General features: G+C 36.2%; 1 protein-coding gene across 5 annotated transcripts in view; it reads left to right on the plus strand.

The window, feature by feature from the left end:
* The window catches only part of GBE1 (1,4-alpha-glucan branching enzyme 1), a 182777-nt gene that overhangs the window by 134667 nt on the left and 35000 nt on the right, over nt 1–13110 (plus strand). The window lies entirely within an intron of this gene.

The following is a 13110-nucleotide window of genomic DNA, read 5'->3' on the forward strand; positions in this document are numbered from 1 at the left end:
TTTGTTGTGGGGTTTTTTGTTGTTGTTGTTTGTTTTTATGTGTGGGGTTTCTTTTGTTTGTTTGGTTGGTTGGTTGGTTGTTTTTTTTTTTTTTTTTTGCTATTATAATCACTGAAGTCTAGCATTGGTAGCCACAGCATTGAGACTGGTGTGTCAGAGGTAAGTCTTTAGACCCTTTAAGAACAGCACCTTGGTGTGCAGCAGTGCTCAGATGCAACTTGCTTCAGCTGCTCTACTTGCTTTTGGTGTTTTCCATCTCTTTGGGGAAAAAAGTAGTGTAGATAGCTGTAAGATACTGTGTTTTTTGCAGACTTTTACAGTAACCACAAATTGAAGTTTTTGAAATTCTCTTAGCAAGTGCCCAGGTCCATGTAAAACAATGACAAATTAGGTGTTTGAAATTTGTTTTAACATGGCTTTAAAACAAATATCTTTTAAGAAGTTTATGAATGCCTACTCAGCATGGCAGGGTGGAGAGCAGGAGGCAGCTGACAGAAGGAAGCTTTGATGTGGGCTCAAAGCAGTGGTATGTGATTATAGCAGGAATATTGGGGATATACTTCTTTGAGGACATTAAATAGGAAGAGGTTCAGTGCTGCAACTTGAACTATTGAAAATGCTATCAGTTTCAAGAAAGCAAGACTTCATGTTACTTTTTGTTTATTTGGCATAATAGTATCTGGCCTGTTCTGTGGACAGTTGAGCAAGCTCATAATCCAGTGTCTATCTGACTTCTTGTTTCTTTATTGCAATTCTGTGCATGAAGCATGTGTTGTGCAGGTATATTTCTAATGTATGTAAAGGCATATTTACAGGAAAGGAACTGATTTTCTCGTGTAGATGATATGTCAGTTATGAAGCGAACACTGTATTTGACTAGAAGGCTGACATTCTGTGTGCATTATTTCTACCTTCCTGAGGACTATAAGGAATTTAACAAATCTCTAGAGTCAGCTAGTATGAAGGATTTTGTAAAATATATGTAGGTTACTCTGAAAGTAATGCTTCCTATTTATTTCTATGGAAACTGCAACAGATACAAATAACACAATAACACTATTTTGTAAAGTACAATCTCAGCTACAGAATGCTATTTTTCTACATTGTCACCACTGTGAGCCAAGTTGTGTAGATAAGGTGATTGAGACACTCTCCATTTAATGGTGTGAACATTGTGCATGGCTGTCTAGAACATGGCTTGTTTTCACACAGCTGTCACCACTGCTGAAATGCACCACCCACCGCCTCACTGTGCTCACATCCACTGTGGTTTTATGTCAGACTTTCAGCAAGCATCAATGAATGTTAATAGCTGCCAGTTTTTCCACTTGGTGGAATTCAGTGACACACCTTTCCTCCATACACACTTCCATGTCAGACATCATTGTGTCTGTCGGATTTCCCCTCTATCACACAGCTACATAATGTAGTGGAATATTGGTGGGAAGGTTCAACCACTACTGCCATACAATCAGCATCTACTTCTGGCATCATAGGCCAAAATAATACAGTAGGACCTTCAGACCAGCCCTCACATATATCTCTATCTGATAGGGTTGTTTCGTACTTTCTTACCCAAGTTGTGCTCCCAGATAGCTTTGTTTCTTGTCAGCTTTGACATCTAATGCAGTCCTCTTTCTAGTTTAACTGTTTTTGTTGACTCCCCTAACTCTAAAGGCAAGCTGACTATTTGTTTTGGTTTTTTTTCCTTTAATTATTTTTTGTGGTCGTATCAGATTTCATCATTTTGTGTTCTTAGAAAATGCATATTTACCTAATTTTAACTGTATTTCCTTCTATTGCAAGAGCTGAGTGCTACTGAACAATTTAAACTTTCATTGTTGACTTACTTCACATGAAAAGCTTTAACTTTCTCTTTTATCAGATACTATTCAAGTAGTCTTTTTCTTTAGTTTTCATTTAATTTCACTAGTTTAATCCTTTATCTGTTATCTCAAAATTAGAGGATGAAATTCTGAACTGAAGCCAGTAAGAACTCTTCCATTTATTTAATGTATTATGGCAAAAAAGTCTGCCATTTTTCTGTGACCTTTTCCTGTTACAATCTTGTCTTTGATTCCTCTTTAAAATCCATTGACCTGTTAACTGTGGTATTCACCAATAGCTAGCAGTATGTCACACTGAAAGAATTAGCTAGAACTTCTTGACATCTTCTGTTTGGAGAAAGTTCCTTCTCATCAAGTTTTGTTATGGAGGGGATTGTTTTCAGCCTTTTTTCCCCCAGATTTTGTTCTTGTTTCAACGACACTGAGTAGGCATGCAATGTAGTGGGAATGTCACAGTTTCTGTGTCGTTTTACCAAGATGCTACTAATAGGAAACAGCAAAATGAAGACCGTTGCAGTGTCGAAGCAGCACACGTAGTTTGCATTGTTAGTCAGTTTGTTAAATGCAGTATGTGATCTTGGAGTAAGCTTTATGTCAAAAATTTATTATTCTACACTGTGCAAGGGGTGCTGAAATACAAACATTCATGACTAGAATTTTTTAAGAGTAGATTAGTAAAATCTGATCTAGATGACTTCTCATGGTCCTCTTTTTTTGGTCAGTAGTATGAACTGACAAAGCTCCTGAGTTCTGTTCACTAAAGCATTTAAGGAGAAACATTTGTCTGCTCCTGGGAACTGAATATTATTAATGGTATTAATAATATTTGATTGAATACTCTTTTGATGAAACGCTGCAGATAAGTAAATGAAATGTGTATTCCAGAGAAATACTTTCCTATGTAAATATAGTTCTACTAACTGCAAACGCACTGCACTTTTCCCCTGTTAGAAACTAATGTAAATCATACTGTACAGTGTCATGCTCTGTCCACTCTTGCCTACACCAAGCTGTTCCTCTATGTAAGTGAGCTCCAGTATCGTCCTGCCTTCCCAGATACAGACGTAAAGAGTTGGTGCTTCTGAGCAGAATGAGTTGAGATGGGTTGGTGATTGGACTAGATCATCTGAGAGATCTTTTCCAACTTTAGTGAATCACTATAAGAATCTAGTGATTCTTATAACACACATGTAATGTACTTACTGGTAATGTCAAAGTCATACACAACTTCCACTTCATCACAGACTGTTGACTTTTGAATATCTATGCATAACTGTAAAAGCACATATTTCTAATCTGCACCTGGGATTGTCATCCTTAATACAGACTTGAATATCCCCATTGAGAACAAAATGCAAAAACAGATGGAATACTGCTATAAAAAAACATAAGCCTTTATGCAATAATAAAACGCAAAGAAATGTACTTGAGACATTACCTCTTATTTCTTGCAAAGCAAGCTTATAGTTATGTTTGAATGAGTCAGGTTAACAATCACTATTTTTAACGCTAAAATGCCCTAGGGAATTTACAAAACTCATCAGATACACAATATAAAGTAAGTTTAACAGTGTAAGTTTGAGCACACTCAGTGTGTTTGGTGCTGTACAGATGCGTCTCTGTCCTAATAAGGGAATTAAGGATTAGTTGCACTCATTTTAAAACAGTAACCTCTTAGCTGAGAAGCTAGGAATGCCTAGGCAGTATACAAGAATAGGACCTTTATATATGAATGTTTTACTAGCTATACTAGTATGCTTTACTAGCTATACTGTGCTTTATCATGAACTACAGCAAAAGGATTGGGGAGTATAATGAAAGGTAGGAGCTTAAAAACAGTGAGTTTTACTTGTGTGGAAGTAGCCAACCTATGTCTCTGCCCAGCTTCTGCCAACAGGGGCGTGATCCTGAGCATGGATACCCCTAGAGGTCAGGTGTTTCTACTCCATGTCATGCAGATGTCATGCACAAAGATCTTAATGTATTCCTGCAGTGTTCTCTACTACAGCCATTCTCCCTGAAAGACTTCCTTAGATAAGCCAGATATAGCCTTGGGAAATACACATGGGAACCAGGGTGTCAACTGTATCCTTATTGTGGCATATAAATCTAATAGAAATCAAGTAAAATATATTTCATAGAAGTCTGGGATGATGGCTTATTTCCTTGGCTTTACAGCAGTATTTTAATCCTGAATTCTACTGAGATTTCAAAACATTTATTTTTCCAGCTTAAAAAGAATGTGGCATTACTGGTTGTGAGAAATGTCTTTTAGTGGGATTTCTGTTGATCTCTTATTTGCCAAGTAGACTGCGTAAAGAATAGATAACCATACATACAATTTTAGAAGAATCTTTCAGAGTATTTGTCATTGTGGACTTTGAAAGTACTGTGATCATCGAATATAAGGAGAAAAAAAAAAAAAACCTAAATAGTGCAAATTGCAGTATATTTCAAAAATGGAGGCCATCTGCTAAATTCCATAGCATCTGCAAACAGGTACAAGTTAACTATATTTGTCTAGGCTTGACAACCTGTGTACCAAGCAGTAGTCTAATGTGATGTAAAATGATCAGCATGTTAAATAGGAAAAAAAATGAGAATACTAAACCTTTTAACAATAATATAAAAATAATACAATATCTTTCAAGAGCACCGATTTGGTAAGCATTTGTCCACTTCTATGAAATATAAATTCAAGAGGCTTCATAGATTACTATTTAAACAAAGTCTCTGATATCAGTATATTTGCTTTTCTGGGTGATTTATTTGTATTAACCTGTGGCATTTTGCCTTAATGACTGAGAGAATGATGAAGTAGATCTGTTTGCTTTGACAAGAAGACATTTATTGTAAGTGACGTAAACTGCAAATGTATCTCTTTTGGAGGAGGAAAGGTCAGCACCCAGTAAATGATCTTTAAATAAGTGTGTATATGTTTACACTATATATTATTATGACCATAAATATATATATATGGTAATAAAATCCTTAGACTGATGAAGATAGCTTATAAAGCTAATGTTTTCCTTCTGAGTAATGCGTATGGTTTTCATAGAATCAGAGACTCACCAAGGTTGAAAGACATTCAAGATCGCCCTGTCCAGCCGTGTGCCTACCACCAGTATTTCCCCACTAAACCATGTCCCTTAGTACCATATCTAAATGTTTCTTGAACACCTCCAGGAACAGTTACTCAACCATCTCTCTAGGCAGCCCATTCCAGTGCCTGACTACTCTTTTGTAGAATAAATTTTTCCTAACATCCAATCTGAATCTCCCCTGGTGCAATTTGAGGCCAGTCCTATTGCTAGTTACATGGGAGAAGAGGCTGACCCCTACCTCTACCCAACCTCCTCTCAAGTCATTTTAGAGACCAGTAAGGTCTCCCCTGAGTCTCCTCCAGACTAAACAATCTCAGTTCCCTGGGCTGCTTCCTGTAAGACTTGTGCTCCAGACCCCTCACCAGCTTCGTTGCCCTCCTCTGGACATGCTCCAGGGCTTCAGTGTCTTTTTTCTAGCAAGGAGCCCAAAATTGAGCACAGTACTCAAGGGGCAGCCTCTCACCAGTGCTGAGTACAGAGGAACAATAACTTCCCTATTCCTGCTGGCAGCACTGTTTCTGATACAAGCCAGGATGCCATTGACTTTCTTGGCTCCCAGGGCACTCTACTGGCTCATGTTTAGTCAAGCATCAACTGACAAACATTTCGTCCACACAGAAGAAACTTTGATTGCCAGAAGCTTTAGTACATGTCATAAATAGTATGTTTATCTACATAGTTTTCGTAGGCTTATACATATATATTATAATTATTAATAATTAACAATTATAATAATTTAATATATATATAATAATTAACAATTATTAATAATTATTATATATATATAATGTTGTACTTTATTCTTTCCAACTTGAAAATTCACAGTAATAATGCTTAGAAAGTAAGAACGTAAGACAATTTTCACAATTTTTGAAATGTTTTGAGTTTTAATTAAACCAGCCAAAGATTGATAAGGGAAGGAAGGAGAACAATAACGCTCAAAACAGAGTTGACACCCTAGTTTTGTTCTCAAACTGAAAGAGTACAGAAATAATTTCTCTATGACCCAGTATTTATTTATTTTTAATAGCCTCAAAGAAAGGCATGGAGAATATTTGCCCTAGTTAAGATTTTGCCAGAGCTGGTATTCTCCAGCACAAAATTGTTTCATAATGAAAGAGCATTTTTTTATGATTCAGTTGGATTTGCTAGTATATTATCTAGGTATGGCATTCCAGACCCATGTGTTCCAGACCCACATGTTAAAACCATGCATTCAAACTGTTGACTGTGATAAAAATTGAGATTGAGAGGTACTGAAGAAAAAAAAAACAAGTCTATGGAAGTAAGAAAGGAAGCTATCACAGAAGCCTTTGCTTAGTACTGTTGAAATGTGTATGCTATTCTGGTGTAAGAACAAGAAACTGTATCTATAGTTAACCTGAAAGATTTTGTGGAGCAGCAAGTCAGACATACTAGGAATTCCTTAGAATCTCCATTACAAAAAGAATCATCGAGTACTTGGCCTGATTCACGTCAGCTCCTTTGGGTAGAGTACTGTATCTCTGGTGCGATCTAGGGTAACCATTTTATAGACTGAGTATTTTCCTATGCCTTTGGCACATTAGAGAAATGCTTGTGTTTTCTCAACACCAGAGGAGATGCATTCTTTTGTTCCTGTAATACAGGCAGTGACCCCTCCTTTGTTCTCTGTCTTGAGCCATTTCCAGCTGATCCACATACAACAAATCAGTGATGACAGCGTTTTCCAGCTGGAGTCAAGGATCCCAACAGAAAACTTCATAACTGATGTGTATATGTGTGTGCACAGTCATACAGCGCAGCAAAGGTTTAATAACAAAACAGGATCAGTATAGATTACTCACTATATAGCTGAAAAAATGTTCTCATCTTGTATTATTATACTCTGCAACAGGAATAAGTGTCTGTTACCTTTTATCATCTCCCTTCATGCTGATTTTCAGTCAACCTGAATTGCCACATGCTCATCTGACTTTGGGAATAGCCAGGAAACATCCTCTGAATAGTACTACACAAGCACAATAATGCTTTGTGTTGCCTGGCTTGATGCTAGCAAGTGCAATATACAAGCTTAGCAAAAGAAGAAAATGAGAATCAAGAAAAAAAAGTTTGCTTTTTTTTTTTTTTTTCCATACAAACCTGTTTTAGATTCTGATTAAATGAAATTGTACTTTTCTGTGATATATTGTAGAATTAGATTTAATATATTGCACTTCTTAAGACATTATTGAAAGTTAAGCTTGTCTAGAATGCTATACTTCTGAAAAGCCCTTTCTGTACTTTGTAATTTTCTTAGATACATTCAACTTAGTATCTCAAATCTGTTATGATGTCTTGCACATCATGGTATACTTAATATAATTTATAGGATCAAGGATCTTAATTACTGGAGTTATGTTTGCCATTTCCGTATCGTAGTCATAATTTCATTCATAATTAAATTTCTAATTCTTTCCTAATTCTTTCAGCAATATAAGTTATTAATTATTTTCTCAAGTCTGTTTAACACTCTTAGGCTTTAGTTCTGATGTCCAGTATGATATCCCTGTCCTTATTTACTGTCTTGCCATCACTTCTGTTAATAGCACAGTTGTTTTCACAGGTATGATCATAAACCTATGTGTATCTGTCATGTTATTTATCAGAAGTAGAATGGTTACCACATAGCAAAGGAAACTGGTCTCCACAACTGTGACTGCAGGACCACTAGCCTCCTCACTGTATCCTTGTGACCTGATGTTTTTGGGATTTGCCAACACATGGTATCAGGCCAACATTATGTCGCAAATGCTTCTGTTTTTTGTGTTTAGACTATTGGTAATTTTATGAAGAATATCTATGTAAACATCAGACCATGTGGTCACAATGACTAGCTCTGGTTAAAACAACAAAATAAATCTCCTTAATTACAATAATGCTAATAGAAAAATAGTATCACAGTATTTATAAGGAAAAGTTACTTGAATCCCCTTTCTGCTACCTGAAAATCAGTCCTAGTAGATTGTAAACTGTTTGTACAAACTTAGGGAAAGTCATTTTGATCCTACACAAAAAAATATTAATTAAATTTAAATAACAGTAAATAGGTTAATCCAGCCCACTGTAATGGGGTTGAAAATATATAACTGAAATAATTTTTAAACAAATTTTAGCTTCCAGCAAATTTTATCTTGCATGGTTTTTCTTATGCCAAGGGTAGATGATATTTTTTTCATAAGCTTTATATATATATATATATATATATAAGGAATAGAAATACCAATTCAGAGCCTTCAAAAATGTGTTTCAAAAGAATATTTGCAGGTGGCACTGCACATATGAGAAAGTTCCAATGGAGATGATGGAAAGTGGGAAGAAAGATCTGTCCAGTCAGAGGTCAAAAGAATCCCTTTGGGTATGGAAGATGAAAGTTTCAAGACAAATACAATACTTAACTTTTTTTTTTGTCTCTTCATAGGTTTGAAGGGCAATATCTGATATTTTCAGAAGGTGAAAATGCTTCTTTCACAGGATTTGTTTTACATTTCTTTTTTGCTACCAACTTATTTATTATATTTCCTCTAAGTTATATTTTAGTTTCCTGTAGGTTGTGTTTTAGGCAAGAAATGTACAGTAACTTTTGCTTGAACTGATTCTGTTAGTCTTTACTGGACCAATTGAAGGCTAGTGAAAAATGGGAAAATATAAAGGTCTTCAAATTGCCTAGCCCACCTATTTCAACAGCAGTCAATTTGGAATTTATTATATTTTCATTTGAATGACAAGATTAAATGACTGCTTGTAATGAACTAAACTCATTCTTTTGCAATTTGAAGGAAAGACAGAGTTTCTTTAATGCTTCTGGTAATAAGAATGTTGTTGAATTACTTAAGGGGCTGAAGAAGATTCAGTGCAACAATGACTAAGTACAAAGGATTAGAACTGCTTAATATCCAAGGGCTCCACATTTAGGGAAAATGAGAATTAATTGTTTGAAATGTTTATTTTTGAAACAGATCTATCTATACCTGATTTACATTGTCTCTGTATTCTGCAAATTGCTATATTATGATCAGTATCACAAAGGTAGTGAACTTAAATTCAAATCAGTTATAACTCATGAATGAGCTGAATACTTGGCTTTTTTAAACTACCGCTCACTTTGGTAGAAATGTGGTAAGGTAGGGAAGCTGTGTATCTGTCTCAGTGTGTCTGATCTCTAGCTCATATGCTTTAAGTAGGATCTTCTTAAAGTATTTTAGATTATTTATATACTTGTATTTATATACGCCTACTAAATCTTCTAACTTTTGATGTATCAAGTAGACTACTTGCTTAAACTGCTTTGAAAAATTTAATGTCAAAATTCATTTAAAAACAGAACAAAACAAAACGAACAAAAGCAAGCAAAAATACCAGACATCTCTTAGCACTGCCTAGATCTTTTAAATATGCCCTCAGTTTTGGTTAGCCTTATTTTTTTGAGAGGAAATAACTAGTAAAGATGTCTTAAGAGGGGAGATCAAGAAAACTTTAATGACCTGTGGGGCTCAGCTACAAAGTAATCATCATCATCATAAGTACTTTGCAGTGTAGATTTATTTCTACCCTAATAAACAAGCATGATGTAAATTTTCATTATAGTGATAGTGTTAATTCTTTTGTTGGGACTATGATCTTGAGATCTTGTACACAGTGAAGTTGCACAATATGTAGGGAATAGCAAACTTGAATTAATTCCTAAATAAAATTAGTATGCACTGCACTTCAGTGATTTGTCTTTGTTTTGTTTCTCTAATCAAAATCACAGTTAATTTCAGCCTTGTTCTCAGCCTCCCCCACATTAGTTCCATTGTCTTGATTTGCATCATTTATAGCAGCTGGCTTCTTGTTAATCTGTCCTTTGGACCTTTACATCAAACAGCAAATTAATTACAGGAAAAGAAATCCCAAAAGTACTTCTGTGCTTGGAGGTTTTCACAGTTATTAAGAAGTGAATGCTCCTGATTCTCATCAGAAAGGAGAAGTGGAACATAGGAAAGGATGAAGCATACACTTCATTGATACCTTTGGCTAGAAGTAAGCATCAGTCAGTTACCCTGTACTTTCCATTTTCTAGCTCCTCCCTTCTTTTGCTGTTGTGTTAAAATAGGACAAAAAGCAATTGAAAAGATTAAAAAAAAGTAGTACAAGATGTATGTTTCTTCTTAAAGGGATGTGTAACATTAATGCTTTTCAAGTTGCATAAGCACATTTAAGTTTATTAGAAGGCCTGCTGGTGTCCTTAACGTTAGTAATACAGTCTTGTTATTGAGTTGCTACACTGTGTATTCAGCACTTGTAAGACTGCATCTTGAGTATTGTGCTCAGTTTTGGTCTCCTTGCTAGCAGAAAGACATTGAAGCCCTGGAGCATGTCCAGAGGAGGGCAACAAAGCTGGTGAAGGATCTGGAGCACAAGTCTTACAGGAAGCAGCTGAGGGAACTGAGATTGTTTAGTCTGGAGAAGAGGAGACTCGGGAGACTGTATTGGTCTCTACAATGATTTGAGAGGAGTTTGTGGTGAAGTGAGGGTCAGCCTCTTCTTGCAGGTGATAGGACAAGAGGGAATGGCTTCAAGTTGCACCAGAGGATGTTCAAGTTGAATACTAGGGAAAATTTCTTCTCAGGAAGAAGGGTGAGGCACTGGCACAGACTGCCCAGGGAGATGTTGGAGTCACTATCCCTGGAGGGGTTCAAGGAGTGTGTGCATATGGCACTAAGGTTGTCATTAGTGGGCACGATGGGGACTGTGTGCTTGGACTAGATGATCTTAGACGTCTTTTCCAACCTTTGTGATTCTATGATTCTGTGTTAAATTCATTATTTCTTAATGACTATTATTAACTTTTTCTTTTTCTTTTTTTTTTTTCTTTTTGTTTTTTCTTTTTTAACATCGTAAAAGCAGAAACCGCATTCAAAGAACACTAGCTACTGTGCTGGGAAAATAAGGAAAGGAGATGGAGACAGGGGAGTTGCTGTGTGGTCTAAACATAAAGAGATACACTTCTGCTGAAGTACTACATTAAAATGATTTGCTGGTTCAGTCTATCTTCACTATCTTCCATTGCTTATTTCCCCATTTGTATGTTTTCCTTGAATGAAAAGTTATGATTTCTGTGGCTATTTTTTCAAGATACATATCATCTCTGACTTTCTGATGTTTTTTACTCTCTAACTAAGCTATCTTGTGTAGTCCATCTTTTCAGTAGTGTATAGATCATGAACGAAGGTAATGCCTTGCCCAGCTCTTAAGAGAATATTGAAAATGGTTAAGTAAACTGTTCTACAGCAATATCTTTTCTCCGTTTTTGTACCTTACTGTTATCACTGCTTAAGAGCTCAGTCCAGCATTATTCCAAGGTCATTTTGAGAGTCCTGCTGTGATTCTGATTCTTTTATATTTGTCTCTGGTTCTGAGCTGAATATGAAATTTAGTGGCTTAGCTTTTGAACGGGAAATTTAATTTACAACTTGTCAGCTTGCTTACAAAACAAGTACCAGTGCAGAGTATTCTCCTAAATATATATTCAGCCTCTCTCTTTTGTTCATTGTTCACTTCTTTATTCCCGTGAAGCATGGAAATAGGCAAAAACCATTTTGAAAATCTAAATTCATAGCTGTCACTGTTGACCGTATCCTCAGAGCCTCCCAGGCAATGCAGGCTGTGTGAGACAGCAGATGGTGGCTACACATGCAGGGTATCCATCCAGGAGACAGTGCACACCTTCCCTCAGCATCCCTGTCCTTCATCTGCCCACAGAACTGCAGTTTATTGCCAGAAGTTGAGTAGTTGCTTGTAGAAAGAATAGGATTTTTCTTAGTAGTAACCCTTTAATGTCTGCTTGTGTTACTTTACATATTTCCATATCTACCACTTGTTATCTGTGTTTTGGAGTGAGTAGGTATTGTACTCTCCATAAAAAGTTTGTGGTGAACCAACTACTGTAGACATTGAAATGTGTTTAATTTTCAAAATACTGAATGCCATCTAATCTTGTATAAAATGAGTAGTCAGAATTGACTGGGAGTATACAAGGCGGTGGTTTGTAGCCTGAGTTAGAAACATTTAAGTTCATATGAATTCACATCAAACTGTAATAATGATGATATATAAACAAAACAAAAAAAGTGTGCATATATGAATGACATTCAATATACTGTATTCCAGTTGAAGTGTTGATATGATTCTTTAGCTTTGCCAGCTGATATTTGCTTTGGAGATTCTACGTAAGTCATTGTCGACAGTTTATGGGCTGGTTCAGCCCCGTTTCATGACTGACGGGGAGGAGGTATTTTGTGAATCCGCGCCTCTGGAAAAGGAAGACAGGGAACCCTGAATAATTAAAAACAGCGGCAACGATCTGAGGAGAAACAAACTAATTTACTAAATACAGTATTGGAATGCAAGATAACACACTATAATATAATATAATTAGAATTGAAGCCAATAAATCCAATATAATGAGAGAATAGCTGAAAGCTGTAGGCCTTACAGTGGTGCTGAGGTGATGTGTGCGGTCGGGACAAGCAGTGGCGAGGAGAGTCTGATGATTGAAAAGAGGGATGTCAGATGACCTACCAAGGCCTTATATGTGTTCCCCTTGAGCAGAAATGATAACAGCATGGCAAACAGTCTTCTGGGGAATGTAGTTCTTCTTCTCTTCTGGGACAGGTACGCAGAACTGGAGCATTAACTCTTTAACTCCCAGTGCACTACATGATGTTATGATGTGGAATACCAGTAACCAAAAATCATAAAACCATGACAGTCAAGCTTTTTCTTATATTTTAACATAGAGTTTCAACTAAGTCTGAATAAGCCAGTTTAATTCCTTAAAGGGTAGTTGTGTCAGCTAGAAAATTGTGATGAGACTGGTAAACTTACAAAGCATTACCACTAGAGAAAAACAAAAATGCCACATTTGCACAGTCAATGGGACCTGAACCATTGTGTGTGGATGAATTCAGAATTGAAACATGGATCACTCCAGTCCTTAAAAAGGTCTCGTGTGTGTGAAACAAAGCATAATGTGTAGGAAAGGAGCTCCACTTGCAGAGGGGCTCATTCCAGGTGTTATGTCATTGAAGTGTCATGCCCATTAAGTCACTTGTTTTCAATGTAAAACACTGAACTCGTCATTTTTAAGCACTGTGCTT

The sequence above is a fragment of the Gallus gallus genome, chromosome 1 (assembly GCF_016699485.2).
Source record: "Gallus gallus isolate bGalGal1 chromosome 1, bGalGal1.mat.broiler.GRCg7b, whole genome shotgun sequence".
NCBI lineage: Eukaryota > Metazoa > Chordata > Aves > Galliformes > Phasianidae > Gallus > Gallus gallus.